Source organism: Alligator sinensis, unplaced genomic scaffold (assembly GCF_000455745.1).
Source record: "Alligator sinensis unplaced genomic scaffold, ASM45574v1 scaffold1182_1, whole genome shotgun sequence".
NCBI classification, from domain to species: domain Eukaryota; kingdom Metazoa; phylum Chordata; order Crocodylia; family Alligatoridae; genus Alligator; species Alligator sinensis.
Window position 1 is genome coordinate 582,687 of NW_005842796.1, and position 21,631 is coordinate 604,317.

Below are 21,631 nucleotides of genomic sequence, written 5' to 3' on the forward strand. Positions count from 1 at the left end.
CTGATGCACAGGAAGACTAGCAAGTATGGCAGAAGACCAGCTTGGCTTAGCAGGGAACTCTTCAGTGAGCTAAAACAAAAAGGAAGCTTAGAAGAAGTGGCAATTTGGACAAATGACTAGAGAGGAGTATAAGAGTATTGCTCGGGTAAGCAGAAAAGCTAAAGTGCAATTGGAGTTGCAGCTAGCAAGAGATGTGAAGGGCAACAAGAAGGATTTCTACAAGCATGTCAGAAACAAGAGAAAGGTCAGGGAAAGTGTGGATTCCTTACTGAATGGGGAAGGCAACCTAGTGACCAATGATGTGGAAAAGGCTGAAGTACTCAATCCCTTATTTATCTCAGATTTCACAGGCAAGGTCAGTTCCCAGACTACTGTACCTATCAGCCCAGTTCGGGGAGGAGGTGAGCAGCCAGCAGTGGCAAAAGAACAGGTTAGGGACTATTTAGAAAAGCTGGATGTGTACAACTCCATGGGGCCAGATGCGATGCACCCAAGGGTACTGAGGGAGTTGGCTGATGTGATGGCAGACCCACTGGTCATTTTCTTTGAAAACTGGTGGAAGTCAGGAATGGTCCCACATGACTGTAAAAGGGTAAATACAGTGCCCATCTTTAAGAAAGGGAAAAAGGAAGATCCAGGGAACTACAGCCCAGTCAGCCTCACTTCAGTCCCCGGAAAAATCAGGGAACAGATCCTCAAGGAATCCATTTCTAAGTACTTAAAGGAGAAGAAGGTGACTAGGAACAGTCAGCATGGATTCACCAAGGGGCAAGTCATGCCTGACCAACCTGTTTGCCTTCTATGATAAGATGACTGGCTCTGTGGATGTGGGAAGACAGGTGGATGTGGTGTACCCTGATTTTAGCAAAGCTTTTGATACAGTCTGCCATAGCATTCTTACAGGCAAGTTAAGGAAGTACAGGTTGGATGAATGGATGGTAAGGTGGATATAAAAATGGCTGGATGGTTGGGTTCAAAGGGTAGTTATCAATGGCTTGATGTCTAGTGGGCAGCCAATATCAAATGGAGTGCTCCAGCATTCAGTCCCAGGGTCAGTTTTGTTCAATATCTTATCAACGACCTGTAAGATGAGATGGTGTGCACCCTCGGAAGTTTGCAAATGACACCAAGCTGGGGGGGACTAGTGGATATGCTGGAGGGTAGGGCTAGGATTCAGAGTGACCTAGACAAATTGGAGGATTGGACCAAAAGAAATCTCATGAGGTTCAATAAGGCCAAGCACCAAGTCCTGCACTTAGGTCAGAACAATCCCATGCGTTGGTACAGACTGGGAGTGGACTGGTTAAGCAGCAGCTCTGCAGAAAAGGACCTGGGGGGTTACAGTAGGTATGAAGCTGAATATGAACCAACAATGTGTCCTTGTTGCAGAGAAGGCTAACAGCATACTGGGCTGCATTAATAGGCACATTGCCAAAGATTGAGGGAAATGATTCTTCACCTCTATTCAGCACTGGTGAGGCCACATCTGAAACGCTGTGTCCAGTGTTGGGCCCCCATCTATACAAAGGATTTGGACAAATTGGAGAGTCCAGCGGCGGGCAACAAAAACGATTAGGAACTGGGGCACATGACTTGTGAGAAGAGGTGAGGGAACTGGGCTTATGTAGTCGGGAAAAGAGGTGACTGAGGGGGGATTTAATAGCAGCCTTCAACTCCCTGAAGGGTGGTTGCAAAGAGGATGGAGCTGGACTGTTCTCAGTGGTGGCAGATGACAGAACAAGGAGCAACCGTCGCAAGTTGCAGCAAGGGCGGTTTCGATTAAATATTAGGAAAAATGCTGTCATGAGGAATGCAGTAAAGCATTGGAGCAGGTTACCCAGAGAGGTGGTCGAATCCCCACACTTGGAATTTTTTAAGACCCGGCTTGACAAACCTTGGCTGGCATGATCTAGTTGGGGATGGTCCTCCTTTGAGCAGGGGTTGGTCTACACGACCTGAGGTCCTTTCCAACCCTAATTTTTTATAAGTCTGTTATTCTAAGACTCCCTCCTTCATTTTTCATCTTTAATAATTCTTTCATCTCCATGTTTTTTTAATTCAGACTGGCCTGGAAGCACTAAAACACCAAGGATGTTTTGCAGATATTTTCCTATTCAGTTTTGGTAATATCATCGGGTCAGGTAACCTTGATAAAGATGTATTTCAGTTTGAGTTTGAATATGTAGCTCAGCTTTATTATTATGTATTTGAAGATAAACACATGGCACACTTGACAAAAATTGAAGACCATTAATACAGTATATTCCTTGTTGGAAGGACTGTTGACTGACCAGATCTGTAAGACTCCTTTCCTTTACTGCAGTCCGGGTCAGTTCTGTAAAGCTCAAGTAGGCTCCTTCCCTGCAGCCCTTGTTAAGTGCAGCTGACCCAGTTACAGTAATCAAGGCCAGGTGACCCCCAGTCCCTTCCCTGTGATTGATCCTGGAGCCGCATTTCAAGAACTTCTCCAGCCTTTGAGCCTTGTTGCACAACATGCTTGGCTTTGGTCTCTGAGGAGCTCTGGTCCTAGCAACATCTCTAGCTTTTGTGGTTCCTGACCCTGCTTTGGCTTGCTCTTGGACTTTGCAGTGTGGCTCATTCTTCAGATTTGGTAATTAGGTTTCTGATTTCTGGCTCCTGGCCCTACCTTGGCATTTCACTCCTGATTTGTGGCTTCTGACCCCTACTTCTGCAACTCCCAGTTCTACCCTCTTCCCACATGGCTGATGAGAGTTCAGGTATTGGTGTGATCCCCTCTCCATTACTTTGATATTGTCAGGATAATTTTTAAAAGGCAGTTTATCTGTGGGGGAAGTTTTATATAGTTGCTGGCTGTACTAGAATTTATTCATTCCACAGTTTTCAGGCTCCCCAATGCTCTTCTAAAATAGTGTGTGACTACTGAGAAAAACTGGTAGTAAAAGATTTCAGCCAAGTAGGTAAGCTTAGTAGTTAGTAGAGAACTATTGTGAAATCAAGGTAGGGGTTTTGCAGTTTAATATAAACTATGGTTGGTTTCAGAGAAGAATGCATTAACTTTGCTGTTATATCTGCCATACCATGGCCCAAATAGAGAATGTTTCAGAATAAATAATATACTACCTAAAGAAATTAAGTTTGTCATTTCCAGCTAATGATAATAAGAAATTCAACTTTGCGAACTGAGATTCTCTGTTGTCCAAGCTGAGTGCTTTCTTGGAAGTTGACCCATCTGATCTTGAAAGTCCTCTGGAAGGTGAGGTTTATGTGAGGAATTTCATGCAAAGAAGTGTGTCTTTCTCTTCTCATGGTTTCTCTCTGCTGTATGAGAAGATGAAAAGTTGAACAGGCTTGGCTTTGCCCTGGGTGAGACTTCAGGTAGTTGCTCCTGGTAGAGACCAACTAGATTTTAAGTTCAAAGTCTCTCCACTTCATGTGGTCCTGATTGTTTGCTGGCAATGTGGAGAGCTAGGGGAAGTGGATCACTCATTCATCAAAGGAAAACAGACTTTTCTAAGAGATGTCTCTCTTATGAGTTCTTCAGCTTTTGTGTAAAGGGATACTATTTGAAGGCACTGATGGACTGACCCTTGCTATGGTATCTGGTCACACTTTCCATAGATCAGGTCCAAGAATAAATGCATGGATCCAAGGACTGGACAAACATGGAATTTCCTTCCCAGAGGGAATTACTAGATTCCCAAATTGGAATGAAAAATTGAAAACTCTGATTATTTTTCAGAAAACCATATCACTTCTGAATATTTTCTGCATATTTTTGAATATTTTCAGAAAATAATTTCATGTTTCATATTATTGAAATGTTACCTTTTGATAAATTGCTATCAAACTGTGACAAAGATGAAATGTCAGGTTTGCAGGACCAGCACTTTCTGGTGAAATTTTTTCAGGTGGAAGCATATTGATTAGCTCTATTACCTCACTTACGGGACAAGCCTGTCAACTTTAAGACAGCAGCCTTCTTCATTCCTTCCCTCCTTCCAGTTTATCTATCCTTTTTTTTTTCTTCCCATTTCACTTTTTTGCTTCTATTCTTTTTGCCTTTTATCTTACCAAAAGTTGTAATAGGACTAAGAAAGTGTGTTAAATATTCCAGTTCTCTTTCTGCTAGTGTAATAAAGCAGCAGTGTGAGTGTTTTTTATCAGGCAAACCACTAGTAATGGGGGAAAAACACGTTTGTTTTATAAATGTCCCTGATTTGGTTGTCGAAGAACTTAAGCTTTGGACAAGTGGTGTGTCCTACTGTTTGGTGCACCCGACTAAGAGTCTGCTGACCTGGTTTCTGTTCCTTGCTCTGCTAGTCCTGGGTAAGTAATTCCATTTCTATGAATTTAGGATTCCCCATCTATAAAATGGAGAAACCCCAGCTGCCTTTGTAAGACACTCTATGATTAGCTTATGTCCAGTTGTATGTAGGGCAAGACCTTTTTCAACATTTTGCCAAGTGTTCCGCATTTGAAACAATAGACAGGATCTTCCTAACCAAAACAGTCGCACACACTTTTGCGCATGGCAAATCCAATCGCGCAGAGGCACAATGAGGACTGCTTTCTTGAAGCTGTGCTTATATCTATGTGGAGTACTTGAAAGGGCTTCAGAAGCAGTCTGCATGTGTTGGTGGCACACTGCACCTTTGTGTTTTGTGGTCCTGTGTCCAGCTCTTCAAGATTAACGCAACCTCTTTTTACTTTGGTTTGTCTTCTTTCCAGAGGAAGGAGTCTGTGAACAGACAGCTTTTACCAGAATCTCAAATGTTAAAAATAATTGCAAGTGCTCAAGTCACCACCCAAATCTTTCAGAAGACTTGAAAGACTACCAGATTACTGTTCAGGGTTTGGGTTCTGCTAGGCAATGGTATGGTCTGTGCCTGTATACTTCTTTTTTGAATGCCATTTGAGAAGGGAATAGCAGGTTAAGGAAGCAGCATAATAGGGGATGCTGTTTACTAGCCTTAGTTAGACAGTACAGACAAATGGAAATAGTAAGCTGTTCTGTCATCCACTATAATCCTTACTGTGTTCTCAGTGCCACATTAGAGGGTCTTGAAAAGACTTCTGGGAAATTTCCTGCAAAATATGCATTGGATGTGTTCATGCTATTATTACTGGTTAGCCAATGAGAGTGACCTCACCATAACAGTTTAAACCTCCAGACACAATGCTGGGGACTGTTGTGAAATTACTACTGGAATGGTTGAGAAACTGCAAATACAAGTGCTGAGGAACTTTTATTATCTATCAGAGATGGACAGACATAATCTTTTCCTCATAATGTTAAATCGTCAGCAGGAATGTAGTATTACATGTAGATTTGCACCTGGGGGAAGAGGGTACACAAATACAAGTGCTGGAGGAGAAGAGTATATGTTCATATCAACCAACATATAAAAACCTTGTTCATACTCTCATGTTATAGCTTATTTTACTCTTGTTGTAAGCTGGACTGAGCCTTTGTTGGGAAGGATGGCTTATAAATTAAATAAACAAGCAAATACATAAATAAGATTAACTTCCCAGTGAAAAGTAATAATTTCTGCTTCTCTGACTAGTGTCATATTGCCAAATGATGCCAAGAATATAGATTTTTTTTTTTGCACAAAAACACTTTATCTGAAAGAATGAAGATTGTCAATCATTATTTTTGATAAAAGAATGTCAGTTTTGACAACCTGAAAAAAAACCTCCCCTAAACAAACCAAAAAAAAAAAAAAAGAGTCCCCTCTCCTGTAATTTTTCATTTATAAATAGTAAGCTTCCCCCGCCCCCTTTTTTTTTTTCATTGAAAGGAAGGAAGAAAGTAGTCCTTCCCAAACTACCTTAATTAAAATAAAGCTTCAGGGAGAACTGGAATTTCCCAACAGGAAAATGTCTAAAGTGAATATTTCCCATGAGCAGTTTAAGATTTGTAACCCTTTTACCCATCCCCACCTTCCCCTAAAAAAAACCCGTAAAACACAGTTAATAGCAGCAGCAGCTGGCTCAGAAATGCCAAGAGGATAGTGAAGCCCTGCTCTGCAGTAGTTTCATTGTTATATGAGCCAAAAAGAAGGCAGCTTGACTTAATTCCAGCATGAGAGCACAGAGCTGGTGACTAGGGACCATACAGGAACGGGAAACCACATCTACTTGTTAGTAAATTGAGCGTCTTTGATCTCAAGGAAACTGAGAAAAGAAAATAGGTGTGGAAACCTATTATGCTGTGTGTTACTCATTTTTTTGCAACGTGAAACTATTTTAAAGGGTTGGAGAAGAGTGCAAACAGGCACTCGCAGTCTGCCTTTCACTGCAGCTCTCCATCACCCCAGCTCAGCCTCAGAATACAAATTCTGCCCCTCTGTCCTGCATTGAACTCCTGTCCCCGTTCAGCTGTTTCCCATCCCTCTTTTACCCAGAATGCTCTTATCTACAAATCTGTTCCCTTTCCCTGGGCAGAAACATGCCAGTTTTTGCCCCATCTCACTTAAGACCATCCTGGAGTGGTAGGGGAGGTGGTCATGTGTGCACTGTGCTATGCAACTAAAGTTCACACACTGGTCTTGATGAGTCTGGCATCTGGAGTTGCACTAAGAAACTATTTATTTTTACTTCAACAGCTTAAGCTTTCTGATTTACCTATAATCCTTACATTACACGTATAAGAATATACATCTTTTTCCTCTTAATTTATTCTTTGGTCTGACAAATTTGCATTTGAACAGGAAAGAGAGTCTCTATGTATGAACCAGAAACTTGATATCTGCTCATTAAATTAATACCCACTTAACATACCAACTTCCTCATGATGGTAAAATAGAGGAGTTACTCTAGAATTTTAATTGGTTTAATTTCTAGACTGTCAGGGTATTTAGTGAGCAATTGGCACTAATGTATTGAACCTCAGCATGATGCTATATTTTAATACTAGGTGATATAAATTATTTCCTGCCCCAAATGTTCTTTATATAGAAAACTAGAAAATAAGCCTAAAGATATGCATTTAATGGATTTCTAAATGTATCTTGAACAAGATAAAACTTCATATATGTTATTTCCACTTCCCTGTCTTGCCTCTTCCCCTTTTAAAAGACAAATCTTTGTGATTTTTTTGGGAGGGGAAGAAAAATGATTTGTGGTAAAACCATGATCCAGGATTTTTCAGAATTGAATGCAGATTTTTGAATGCCTTTAAGTGCCCATGCTGAGGTGCATGTAAAAGTACTTCATTTTTTTCAGGTGTTACTATTCAGTGCTATTGGAAAATCGGACCTGTGCATGGTACTCTCCAGATAATTACTCAGCATCACTGGTCACTTCTTAAATGTAGGCTAACAATGGCAATAACTAGGAATATAGGACTAAAAAGTAACCTTCAGGGCCATAGGGTCCAGAGCCTGACATTTTCAGGCAGGCAGTTCCAACAAATGCCTAAAACAGCCACTTCATACCCTTGCTCACAACTATAAGGAGCTCTTTAATTGAAATCCAGTACTGCAAAAAGAAATCCATCGTGGTCATTGGGAGGTGACTTGGTAAACACCTTTCTCCAATAAGAACAATACATCTTGATTAAGGAATCGCTTTGACTTTACGGTGACTAATGTTTGAGTCCTAGTGTGGCTCTGTACCAGAACATACTGTGTTCTTTCAAAATAAAGAAATATAAAGGCAAAGCAGGGATGCAGAGCATAGGTACATATGCTCCATTTTCCTGCTGCTTCTCCTCAACAGTCATGGCTAGCTTGTGCTATTTACAGTAGTCAATTTATTAATATTAAATTATCTCTTCCGAAACAAAACATTTGGCCATGCAACCCAAAAGGCTCAATACCAGCCGCCTCTTCCAGCATCCACTCAGAACAGTACAATGGGGCAGATGAAGTCAAATTGTCATAAAGAAAATGACGTGGATACTATTTATTTCATTATTGGGGGGGGGTTGTCACACTCATTGCTTCCTGTAGTGGATTAAGCAATATGACAAATGCCTCTCATCTGTTCTCTCATCTTCTTCCCAGGAGCAAAATATGTGCTGTAGATTTTGATTTTTTCATTAAATCTATAGCCAAGTGGGTGTGCACTGTATGTGATTCGGCAAGATCAAAGAGAGGTGACTTGCACTTATAATTAGGGGCCTACCTAAATCCCAGCGAGCTGGAGGGATTTTTGTGGGTTGCTCATGGCGCTGATTTTTGCGGTTGTCTTATGGCGAGCCCCCGCCCCCTCTGCCACTGATTGGCCAAGGGGCCCTAGCAGCCCTGCCCATTGTTGCTGATTGGCTGAGAGGGGCCATTTGCTTGTCTTCAGAATACTGCATCGCTGCAGCATTGCATCTGGCTTCTTAAAAGACGGCACCGAAACCCTTTCACTTTCCTGACTGGCACCTTCACTACGTCTGTCACTAGCTCAGCCTCTCAGTAGCATTCTCGCAAACCACGTGCTCTATGGCTGCAGGGATTGCCATGCTTTCTTTGTATTCTGGAAAGATTTTACTTATTTTGGGGAGATTCTGTACAAAATAGTGGGTCTGTACTTATAAATGAAAGGTGGTTTGTGACAGTCCTACAGACAAGAATTGAGAGAAACTCAATTGCGTTGGCAGATCACAGCATCAAGAGCTCTGAGCTCTTTAGGATTTCTCATGATGGTTGTAAAGCCAAAAGTTACCATAAATGAAGTGTGCAGCTTAAATCTTTACTGTCAGTTCCCCCTGTTTCCCAGAACTTTTGTAAGATTTTCACTTCCATCCTATTTGTCTGAGGTCACGAAGGATCTTACTAGCTTATTCATGTTAGTAAGGTTGCAAATCATACAAGTATGTGTTGCATGCCTTCTCAGTGGAAAGGAAAGGATTTTTAGGGTGACATCTTTTTTGGGGTACCAACTGTGTATTTGGGATAAAGTTGGACAAGCTTTAAAATGTAAGACATTTTTCCTCTGATTATAGGAAACTAGACACAGAAACTTAAGCACAGTGTACGGAAGGGGCAGAAAGAAATTCTTAGGTGTTGCAGACACAACTAGCAAAACTAAAGAAACAGTACTGGGAGATTAAGGCCTATCAAAAGGGGAGTGGGGTGGGGTGAGGGGGGGGAGTCAGTCTTACGTTCCTTGTTTGTAAAATATTCAAGAATTGGATACATTATAATGGTCCATAAGTCTAATATCAATGTTTCATCCCCTTGATTCCTACTGTCCACCATTTGATGAATTTTTGTTCCCCAGTTTGCCTTTTATAGGTGTTTAAGTAGATTTCCCTTGAGCACAGGGATAGTAAGGTCAGAGACAGTGGTTGTTCTGTAAGAAATGTGCTCCTCATGGGGTGCACGTGTGTGTGTCTCAGTCCTTTATATTTTTTCTCTGTGTTCATTCTCTTGTGTAGTTGCTATTTAGTTTCATCCACATAGTTGCCACGAGGGCATTTGGTACATTGGATCAAGTATATCACATCTTGGGACAGGCATGTATAGGAACCATGGATTCTGATGGTTTCTTTATGGCAAGTGTTGATAGTGGTGGGAGTAGAGATGTGCTGACAGATTAAGCATTTTTTGCCAAGGCAAGGCTGTGTTTCACCTGGTGTCTGTTGGTCAGTGGAGTTTTTCTGGTAATGAGTTTGGCAAGGTTGGGGCTGTTTGAAAGTCAGGAGTGGTGGGAATCTCTCTCAAGACCTGATCTTTGTCCTGCATGGGTTGTAATAGTTTGGTGATTCTTCTGGTTGGCTCCAACGTGGGGTAGTAGGTGACCACAAGGGAGGTGTGGTCGCAGGGAGTTTTCTTTTTGTATTGTAGCAGGTTGCTGCGGGCTATTTACTTTCAAATGTGTGGCCTGTTTCTCTACTGGAGCATCCTTGTTGTATAAAGGCACACTTTAGGTTGGTGAGGTGGGTATCGCAGGTGTTATTCCTTGAGCTCTGAGGGCCTGGTTGTAGATAGTAGCTTTTTTGGTGTGCTTGGGATGATTACTGCTCTTGTGGATGTGGGTATAGAGGCATGTAGGTTTTCTGTATATCCTGGTTTTATAGGATGCCATCCTGGATGTGTAGGAGGTTTCAGAGAGAGTTTTTAAATGAGGGATGGTGGTCATTAAACCTGTGGTAGAAGTCGATAAGTGAGTCCAGGTGTTCAGTCCAGATACTGAAAATATCATCTATGTAATGCAGGTGCAGTGCAGGTTTGGTGCAGTTTTCTAGATATTTTTCCTCCAGGTGGCTCATGAACACGACGGCATATTGGGGGGCCATCTCTGTGCTCATAGCTGTGCCTGTGGTTTGGAGAAAGCGATAATTGTTGAAAGTGAAGTTGTAATGGAAGAGGATGATTTGTGCAACATGCTGCAAATCTGAGTCTAGTCCATGTTCCTAAAGGTATTTCAGGTAGGTAGCTGTGCCTTCCTGGTGTGGGATGTTAGTGTATAAGCTCGTAACATCTGTGTTTTCAAGTATGGCCTTCTCGGGGATGTGGCGGAGGTTCTGGATTCTGTTTAGGAAGTCTGCGGTGTCTTGTAGGAAATTTGCGCTTTGAGTGACAAGTGGTTTCATGATCTTTTTTATGAATCCTGATAGCTCTTCAGTGAGGATATCACAGTTGGATATGATGAGTCTGCTGGGGTTGCTTTGTCTATGGATCTTTGGGAGCATATAGAAAGTTTCTGGGGTGGGGGAATTGAGGATGTGTGTGTAACCCAGTCGATATGCGGAAGGTACCCCATCACCAATTGAATGGTGGTGTGTGTATGCTATGGGGAATGTGGCTACTTAACTGAGGTCAGCTCACCTCCTATGGAGCAGAGCAGAGACCCAGGACACCCAGTGATATTTAACTATGTACAAGTTTAATGAATACAAAATAATATAAAACTTATAACCGTGACCTTATATATGCATGTACAGATGTTATTTGCAAATATAGGTTTACACAGGCAATAGCTCTTTTCAACTTTGAACTTGGGCTCAGGCCTAGCCTCCGTGGCCTTCTGATTAGTTTGCAGCGGGACCTCTAGGCAGCAGGCAAAGGAGCACTTAATGTTATAAAACACAGATTAATTAACAAATCAACAACAGGAATAGCTGGCAGTGATGGGACAATAATTGAACATACACAATCAGGTTACATCAGAAGTGTCACAAACATACAGATAACCCATACAATAAATTCAGATATAAAACAGCTTGTAATCCTCTCCCAATACGATAATAAGGATGCAGGGTTACAACAAGAATCCTAACAATATGAGAAACCAGAACACAACAGTGGCACAGCTGCTGTGCCCAAAGAAGAAATGACAACCCAGGAAAGGACCCTGTTACCTGATAGAACATCATTACCCTCTCACAGGTCACTCAACTAGGAAGGGCCCATAACCCTGAAACCACCCTTAACAAACAGGGGCCCTAGACTTTCCTCTGGTCCCAAGGGCAAATCATCCCCTTCTGTTAGGGGCTTCCCCTTGATTGCCCGCAGTAGCACTGCTCCCCTGTGGGAATCCCCATTCCAGGTAACTCGTGACTCCCAGCATGCTCCCACACAGGGGGTTGACCTGTCTGGTCACCACTTGTGGCAGGGAGGGGCGGGGGGCCTCCCCCCGCCACCGCTCGGGCAGCCACTGAGGCCTGTCAGCCCTCTCCAGCCCTGTGCACTGACGGCTCCTGCCTTGTGCAGGGTGGGGGACCCAGGCTGCCTCATGCAGCCATGGTGTCCCATCAGTCCTCCAAGCCCAGTGCACTGAATGGGGCTCCTTCCCCATGCAGGGATGGAGACCTGCGCTGCCTCATGCAGCCATGGCGATCCCTTCAGCTCACCAAGCCCCATGCACTGCTCTGTGCACTGAAGGGGCTCCTGCCCCATGCAGGGATGGGGACCTGCACTGCCTCGTGCAGCCGCCAAGGTCCTGTCCACTCCCAGACCCTCGCCAGCCGTGTGCCTCATGCAGAGTCAGGCACCGGTGCTGCCTTTTGCAGCCACCGAGGTCTCTTCAGCTCTTCACTGTCCCCACGCACCGCTCTGTGCACCGAAGGGTCTGGATTCCTGCCTCATGCAGGGTTCGGGACCCATGCTGCCTCATGCAACCATATGGTCCCTTCAGCTCTCCACTACCCTGTCCACTGCTTTGTGCACCGAAGGGACTGAACCTCTGCCTCATGCAGGGATGGGGACCCGAGCTGCCTCGTGCAGCTTTGTGACCCCTTCAACTCTCCACCAGCCCCATGCACCGCTCTGTGCACTGAAGGGGCTGGACTCCTGTTTCATGCAGGGTTGGGGAGCTGCGCTGCTTTGTGTAGCCCCATCCACCCTCCGGATTCTCCATGCACCGACCTGTGCTCTGTCACTGCGCTCTTTCCGTAGCAGCTGGGATGCAGTTGCCTGCTGCTTCTTCCCCACTGGAGGCATCTTCGAGGCACTTCTGGGGCAACCTGTCCGCCCCTGCTGGTCAGCTCAACCAGCTCTTCTACAGCCCTCGTCTTTGTCGTCCCTCGTTGAAAGTTCCCACGTGCTAGGCACACAAGCTTTTTATTCTTTCTGGAGGCTCCACCCCCAGATTAAGAATGGACCAATGAGGAAGCCTGAGGGGTTAGTTCCCTTTCAGGTCCTCTCTTTCACCTTACCCCTGGGCCAGGGTGGGACTGCCTTCCCCTGATTGGTGGGGAAGGAAAAACTGCCACCACCAATGCAGCCCAAGCCCTTTGGGCTCAAGCTAACAGTTCGGGCTGCCAGTGAGCCCGCCGGCCAGCCTGCCAGAAGTGAAAGAAGTTTTTCCTGAAGCTGGCATGGGAAGGATTTAAGGATATTTTCCAGTTCCAAAGAAAATTCTGGTGTGGGCGCCTCCCTGAGTCCTTTGTAGTATTTTGTGTCCGAGAGCTGACTGTCACTTCCATTGATGTAGTCTTAATGGTTGAGGATGACTAACTCTACCTTTTCTCTGCTAGTTTGATTATTATATTGTTGTTGGATCTTAGACTGCATGGCTTTTCTCTTTGAGGGAAATAGGTGGTTGTGGTTCTGGCTCTAGTTGAGAATTTCACTATTGACTTCCTCCTGAAACGGTCAATGTAGTAGTCCAGTGTGTTGTTACGTTTGCTCGGAGGTGTCCAGTCTGATGTTTTATTATTGTTTGTTTTCTCAGTTGTGGCAGGGGGGTCAATACAGGTGATGGTGTCCTGGTTGTAGAAGTATTCTTTCAGACACAGTCTGTGAAATAATTCTTCTAATTCTCCACATATTAGTATTTTGTCAGGTTTTTTCTCTGGGTAGAAGCTTAAGCCTTTGGGGAGTACAGATATTTCAGGTTGGGATAGGTTGATGTTCATATTTTGAGTGCTCTGTGCTCCATTTTTCTTAATAGAGTGCACAGCTTTCCAAAATGACCTTTTCCTACTAGATTTATTGGTGTGTGAGTGTGAAATACAGGCACCAAGTACCCATAGTGACGGATGCAATACAAACGCTAGGTAGTATATTGTACAGAAATTATTTGGTGTCAAGGAGTCTGACAGTGGTCTGCTGTATTCATTGTCTGCTTTCTAGCCTATGTGTTGGAGATGGAATAAGATCTGGGCCATCACCTTGGCAGACTTTAGTACTCTGTGTACTAGTGTTCGGTCCATCTGGGGTATGGGGTGAACTTCTACAGGGTATGTGAGAGGAAGGGACAGGAGAGCAGAAGGAGGAAAAGAGGAAATAAAAATGGAGGAAAAGGGAAGAAAAACTAAAAATGAAGAGCAACTTTGCAATGTTACTTTAGTTGTTGGAAAGACCGCAGTATGTTTTTAGTGATGCAAAATGTTTTTTATTATTTGTATTAACAAAGTTAAACTTAGAAAAGGGGCATGTGACCTATAACTTTGGGACCTACTGCTAAATACCAGAAAAAACTGTATTGGGGATGAGGGAACACGGCAGGCCAAATATACGCACACAAACAAATGAGATTTAGTTTAAGGCACCTGTCAGAACCCTGCTGATGTAGCAAGTGCAGAAAAATATTTGGCTTCAGCCATCTTTCCTAAAACGTGTCCTGTTGTAGATGGTGGGAATGTTCCGTTTTTTAGTTGTTTAAATGCTTTAGGGTCCATATTTAAGCGAAAGGTTCAATTTTTATTCCTTACAGTGTGTACCCCTCCACTGGTTCTTCTGCTCACCCTGTGATTCCCAAAGCAAGGAGGTCCATCCAGCTCTTCTTGTAGCATGTGCCTTAGAATGAGTGGAACTTACTCAGGAGCATAAATCTGGAGATAATTGGGCTCTTTCAATGCTTTTTTGTTTTCTGTTGAGAGTTTGAGTTTCTTCTCCCCCCTCAAAGACATCCTCAAGCCCTTCCTTAATTCTTTAGTTTTTGCCCCTTCTTCCAGTGAGCAGCAATGTAACATTGGGTGGGGGAGCAGGGCACATGCCCCAGGCGCCGCTTAAGGGGAGGAGTGCCAGAAGGATGGTGGGGGTGGGAAGGGCATGTCTTGCTTTGTGTGGCTCACGGTGCCTGCACTTTTCAACTGCAGAAAACAGCTGGTGCAGGCAACGTGTGTCACAGAATGCAAGGGACTCCAGGACTTGTAGTTTGTAGCGTGGGAGTGGAGTCCACTGCTTTCCTGGGGGGAGAGGTGGAAAGAGCCCCAGTTTTTGCTCCCAAAAGCAGCATTTTCCCTGCTTCTGGACATAGGCTTCATCTGCCAAAAGTGGGGTGGGTGAAAATTTCCCACCAGTAGCAGCCAACTCCACTGTCACTCTACAAAATGGATTCCCAGAGCACCTTGCTTGTTCCTGCACCTTGTGAGCCAGAAGGTATAAGGGAAATGGGGTGGGTGGGGGCAGGGAGGGTGAGAGAGAGCTGTCCCAGGCACATTTTTCTATACTGCACCTCTGCCAGTGGGTGTACACACTTGAGGAGACTGAGGGCTTGACATATTTTTAATGTGGTAATGGGTCTTTTTTTTTCCCCCTCCTGGTACTTTTACAAATCATATATTTCCCAGTTTATTAAGTACCTTTGCAGTTAAGTGTATACACATTGCTTTTGTGAGGATCAGATCAATACTTAAAGCTCTGGGTTTCGTTCATTTGCCTGCCTGGTGTCTTTTTTTTCCTTCTGTGCTAAGTATGACTCTCTTTCTAACAGTCGCTATTCCTTAACTTTTCCCCTCCTGCTTGCTAGCACGAGGGAGCCTTTGTGGTCCCACTGTAGAGCCATTTGAATAATCTGATGAATATGAAAACTATAAAAATGTATTTCAATACAGTCAAGCCAATTTGCAGTTGTTTACATGCACAGAACATTAATAATTTTAAAATCCTATTTCTGTTTGTTTAATCCCCAGGGAGAAACATTAATTCTTAATGATTTGTATCCAGACTGTGTAATAATTTATTATAGTACGTCACACACACATTCCTGTGTCTATAAAGGATAAATATTTTAGAATGCCTAATGAAGGAAGTTATCTAAATATCTTTCTCGCCCATAAGAGACTCTTCTATCTCTGGAGAGAAGGGTTCACGTTCTGGAAATGCACTTTTTTTTAAGCACCTGGGCAAAAATTATGTTAGCCCTGTGACTTGACTTATATTTATAGGGATCTTGATTTTTCTCTGATAACCACCCCTCCACACCACCACCATATTTTCTGATAAATCCAAGATCTGCACTTTGCAATGAAACACCACTAATATATCTATATCTATATCTTAGTGGTGTTTCATTTAAACGCACACACATACATACATGCAGAGCCAGGTCCAACTAATGTGCAGTTCCTCCCCTCCCCCATGTGTCAGCTGTGCAATCAAAAAAAAAAAAAGTTTGGGAGGGAAAGGGGGGCAGTGCAAGGCAGGCAAGTGGGAATGGGGGGAGAGCCAGATGGCTGGGGGAAGCAGGGAGAGTGCTTGCTGGGTATACATGGGCACATGGGGGAGCCTACCAAGGTCGATTCCAAGGCCCCTGGGCTGGGGGTGGGGGAGTGGGTATGGTACCTTGGTAGAGGAAGGTCTGTCACTTCTGCTGTGCAGCCACAAGAGCCCCAGCTCCAGCCCTGCCCATGCCCATGCCGGGCACCTGCCACCTGTCACTTCCCAGTGCTGCCTCCCCACTGCTGCCTCTCAGTGTGTACCTGCCGGCAGGCAGAGGGCACCGAGACAGCAGGCAGGTTTCACGGTTTCACATAGCAGCTCAGTCCGTAGCCCCTGGCCACCAAGAGGGAAAGCTCTGAGCTGGTGTGCCATCCTGCTCTGGCCATGTGTATGTACATGTGACACCCCCTGTTTCTAATTGCCTTCCCCTGTTCCCCACAGCCCCTTGAAGGCTGCCAGCTTGCAAGGGGAAACCCGAGGTTTCTCATGGTTTTTTCTTCTCCGAAGGAGAAAATCCGTGTTTTTCCATGGTGTTTTCCACAATGAGCAGAAAACTCAGATCCCAGCTTATAAAACAGCATGGAGCTATTTATCTATAAGAGATGAAGAAAAGTCTGAAAATTAGATTCTGTTTGATATTATATCAGGTGAAGAGACTTAAGATTATACATATCCATATATTTCCATCTGGCTTTAATATACCTTTATAGACCTTTAAAACTCAGATTATGACTTAAAATTGTTCTCAGATACAAATTACTGAAACATTTCAGAAAGCAACAATCCAACAATTCTGTTGCTGCTCATATTTTTGTCTAAAGGTATAGGGTTTTTTTAGGAAGTGGAGTATATTGCTAATATAGTCTGTTTTCTTCCTCTGAAACTTCTTGGGGTAAGGCTACCTACCGCTTATGTGCTACGACCATCCGGGGGCATTCGACAGAGGTGACCAAGGGCAGAATGTATCTGTTTCCTTCATTGGGAGGGATGGCTTCTTGCCTTTATGAGTGGACACTGACTTTCCTTTAGAGCCACAAAAATGTCCTTTATTTATCCTTAGACTTGCATTTGCAGTTAAGATGATAGGGGCAACCTTCCTCCACTTAACCCTGATCTCATTTTTTCCCCCCATTAATCTTTATTTCACACATCATGTCAAAACTACAGCCAAAGAGCACATTGGGTTAAGGAATACACAAAATGCATGCAATAAAAATTGGGACAGTGTTTTTTTTCCCCCTCGTAGCTAACCAAAATGTTAATTAAAATCTCCCATTCCAACTAGCAATTAAGGGTCTGTGTAGCTAGGAATCAGCAATTATTGGGAAAGCAACCTTTTGAATCCTCTAGGACTTGCTTTCTTCTTAAAAACATAAACAACTTTGATTTTGACCTACATAGCTTCAGACTTTTTTTTTTTTAACCTAAATTGTTACACAGGCTACTAATTATAGTGTACTTAAAAATAAATTAGTAACCCATCAGTAAAAATTACATGAAAGGCAACATTAATTCCTGCAACACTAATAGTATGTGTTTGTGATTTACTTTTGTGACAATTACTGTGAATTTTCCTGGAAGATATATTTCTGTGTGGTTAATGTACACAATTTTCAATTTTACTGCCTATTGATTGCTTAATTTTTCATCAGTATTAGGCTATTCTTATAATTTCCTCTGGGTGTTCAAAAATGGCAGACATCAAGGAAAAATTGCAGTGGCTTGTTCTATTTGCTTTTTTGTATTTCCCATTGGACAGTCTCAGGGAAAGGATTGAGTTCAAGTGCACTTGCATTGTGTGTATTTAACTGGCTTCCAACCTTTTTAGGATCTGAAAGTATTTTATTGAAGTAATTTTGCTTTTATGTATTTTACCAAGAGAGATGAATTCTAATTGTAAATGGAGTCTGTGCAGCTTGAAAAGAAAACCACATCCATTCTGTTCATGGGGAAGTCTGCAAGTTCAAAAGGTAAAGATTAGTTTCTCAGCATGAATGGCATTATTTGAAAACTTAGTTTTTAACTTATAATCATCTGAGGGAAGCGGCAGAAATGTTGTTGCTTAGGTTGTACAGATGGGGTGAAACTTAAACTGCGATTGGAAGCAGTCATGCAATAGCAGCTGGGGACAGACTTGATGATCAATGGATTTCTTCCGTCTCTAATGTTTGAATCCGGACCAAGTATTCAAAGATTTATTTGAAATATGCAATATATACATCCTCTGTATTTTGGCACAGCTGCAGACTTGTCTAACTGAGGGGCCAGGTTCTCACAGGCATAAATCAGCACAGCTCCTTTACTAGAAAAGGAGATGGCACCATTTTCACACCTCCTAAGAGTCTGATCCAGAATATACAATTGCTGCTGAATCCTCAACATTGTTGGAGCCAAATGGTGGGTCAAGAATACGGGCCACTTGAGGCAATTTGGTATCGAGTGCTTGTACAAATATATGCATGTATGTTGTGTGCGCGCACATATATTATGTGTGTTATACTTGTGACACTGGCAGTCTAGAAACTCAGTGTTCTCAAGATGAATTGGTTCTCATTCTGCTTTCAGGTCTCACAGTCTCAGCACAGTGGAGTGCTCAAAGGGGCAGGTTTTGTTTTCAGTTCCAGCGCTGTAAATCCAAACTAACATTACAGGCATAAATTAATTTTCACAGCTCTATGTGAGGTAAATTTGAAAATAGTTATTACCATTATAATGTCTACTGCAGTGTCCCAGCTGTTGGTAAATGCTTTCTGAGTTACTGCAGTTAATTTGTATAATAAAGGTGGGGGGAAAGCTGTTATATGATTCCTTTTAATGGTAACTACTACACTCTTATACCTGTTTTAACCAGTAAGAAAGCTCAGACAGAGGATTTTGTCAAAGAGACAGTGCAAATGCTGAAATTAAAACAAGAGAACTGGCTTCTGCTCTTCTGTTAAGAGAGCAAATCCTCTGTCAGTCTGAGAAGTCAATCATTAAAGGTGCGGGGCCTGATTCTACACCAATGAAGTCAGTTACTTTTGTCATAAACATCAGTTGGACCAGAATTGGGTCTATGATTTTCATGAGTGTGTTGGATGAGATTTTCAAACAAGGTAAGGCTGTTAGACATACAACCCCCAGTTAAATCCCTGTCCATGGGGTTTGGATTCTGGACTTGCAAGCTCCTCCAAAAATCTGTCTTCTTCATGCTTAAGAAGATATCTATCAGCTACACACAGATTTTATTTTCCCCCTTCAGATGTGTTGTACCCATAATTACCTATATATGCACCAATCCCAGTGGCTTTAGAAAGTTGCTTGAGATTTGCTTATTTTCTCTTCTTTGAGATGTCTAATAGAGCAGCGCACAGATGTCCCTTTCTACATCAGAGCATTGCTGTGTTGGATGCCATAAGAATAAACAGTCTCTGATGTGGAGAGCTTAATTTCTTAAAAGACAAAAGAGCAGGATATTGGGGAAAATAGTTATAACATCAGATTACCTTACCTGCCCAACCCCCCTCGCTCCCCCAATCCTCCTCCTGTTGCTCATATATTGCACATTGGCTGGTTTTATATATATATACTAGTTGCATGCCTTCAGCTAGCAGCTGTAGGCTTTGATTATTGCAGCAACTAAAGATATGAAATTTGTGTCGTGTAGCATATGCTTGGTTCCCTCCGGCCATTTGTTTCATGGTAATTCTCTTACAAGTTGAGTATGAGTGTAACGAAAAGGTTTTCTTCAGGAAATCAATATAGAAAACAAACTACGTTCAGTGAAATCTGTTAACAGAACGCTTTAACATTTTAGGTATGGGCAAGAGATTGAAAGAGAGAAAAGGGGGCAAGAAGCAGAAAAATGTGATTTTTATTTATTTATTTATTTAACAACACCAAGTAAAGTAAACACTTGTATCTACCCTCAGATGAGCCTTTCTGCTTTTTCAGTCAAATCAAGGGGGGATGGGGTGCTGCAGATGCTAAGGCACACGGTTGATGGCCTAGATGTTGCAAGCTTGAGGCCACAGCAAAAACGCTCCCAGTGCGGCCTGTCACAGTCCAACGAATCTTTGAATGTTGCTAAATACCTTGTCACAAGGACATGAAAAAGGTAAGAAAGTAAATTCAATGTGGGAATCTCCTTGCTTTGCTCTCTTGGCATCACAAGGGTAAGTTTAGGGGACACAGGCAAAAAAAAAAGAAAAAAAAGGACATCCCAAGAGCCCCTATCACTCATAGAAAGTTAGGGTTGGAAGGGACCGCGGTGGAGTTTTTCCTAGTATCTAATCTGCCACCATTTTGAAGTGCAGGAAAGCTGAAGCATGATATGCAGGAGGCTGCTGCAGCGCAGCCATTGCTGTGCTTCTGCAGACTCGATTTAATCGAGCCTGGTCCGACACACTGGAATTACAGTGCGTCGGAGCTCATGTACAAGCACCAGTAAACCCAGTTCTTTCAGCCTGTCCTTGGAGGTCATGTGTCCTACGCCTCTAACCATTTGGCCCCCCATCCTTTCTGTAGTGGCGGGGTCCAAAACTGGACACAGTACTCCAGTTGTGGCTTCACCAGTGTTGAATAGAGAGGAAGAAACACTTCCTCTGATCTTCTGGCAACGCTCCTACTGATGCCGCCCAGTATGCTGTTAGCCTTCTCCACAACAAGGGCACACTGCTGGCTCATATTCAGCTTATCGTCCACTGTAATCCCCAGGTCCTTTCTGGCAGAGCTGCTGCTTAACCAGTCCATTCCCAGTTTGTACCAGTGCATGGGATTGTTCCGTCCTAAGTGCAGGACTTTTCACTTGTCCTTATTGAACGTCATGAGATTTCTTTTGGTCCAATCCTCCAATTTGTCAAGGTCTCTCTGAATTTTAGCCCTACCCTCTAGCATATCCACCACTCCCCCCCAGCTTTGTGCCATCTGCAAACTTGCTGTGGGTGCACTCCATCTTGTCTTCCAGATCATGGACGAAGATATTGAACAAAACCGTCCCCAAGGGCTGGGACTGACCCCTGGGATGCTCCACTTGATACTGGCTGGCAACTAGACATCGAGCCATTGATTTGTAGCCTTTGAGCCTGATGATCCAGCCAGCTTTCTATTCACCTTACAGTCCATTCATCCAGCCCATACTTCCTTAGCTTGTCTGTAAGAATATTAAGGCTTTTGATATGGTCTCCCACAACAAAGTCAAGGCATTATAGGTAACTTCTGTCTAGGATTCCTCATCCCCATATCTGCGCAAATTCCAAATGAATCTGTGTCATTATTCACATTTTACAAGTGCAGGGAAACCAAGACGCAACAGTGGGTGACTTCTTCCAGCAATGCAATGAGTATGGAGTGGAACTTGGGATATTTGGGGGTATGGACAGATGAAACAATTGCAATAGTTTTAAATTATTCTAGTTTACCACCGAGGCCCTGCTGACTCAGTGTAATTAACATTAAATAAGTGTAACAGCTAAACTGTTCTAACTTTTATATACAGGTTTAATTTGAAACAGTTGTTTCTCTTTGGCTGTCACATGCTTCCAAGTGGCAAGTCTCCCTCCCCTCCACTCTTAAACCACTTTTCCCTATTTTATTGTTGGCACTGCGCTGCATTGGTTCTCTTCTGACACTGATAAAGAGGTGATCTCATCTAACACAGAGGAAATGATATTTTTGACTGGCAAGCAGATTTTATTCTAGGCTTCATTTTCTTTTCAGGACACATTCAGCCTAATTTCTGAGATGCACGCACCACCGCAGTTCACGTTGAATTCTATTGCTCAGCCTCCCTGAAAATTGGGTCCTTTGTAACTGCCCATTCAGGCATAATGCTGGTGCTG

The 21,631-nt window shown here is 43.2% G+C and overlaps 1 long non-coding RNA gene across 1 annotated transcript in view; it reads left to right on the forward strand.

Annotated features, from left to right (window-relative positions):
- The first annotated feature begins 2,490 nt into the window (after window positions 1–2,490).
- Window positions 2,491–21,631, forward strand: part of LOC106722868 — a 44,843-nt gene continuing 25,702 nt past the window's right edge. The window contains exon 1 of the long non-coding RNA XR_001358874.1: window positions 2,491–2,611. This is a non-coding gene — a long non-coding RNA (uncharacterized LOC106722868). The remainder of the gene's footprint in view (window positions 2,612–21,631) is intronic.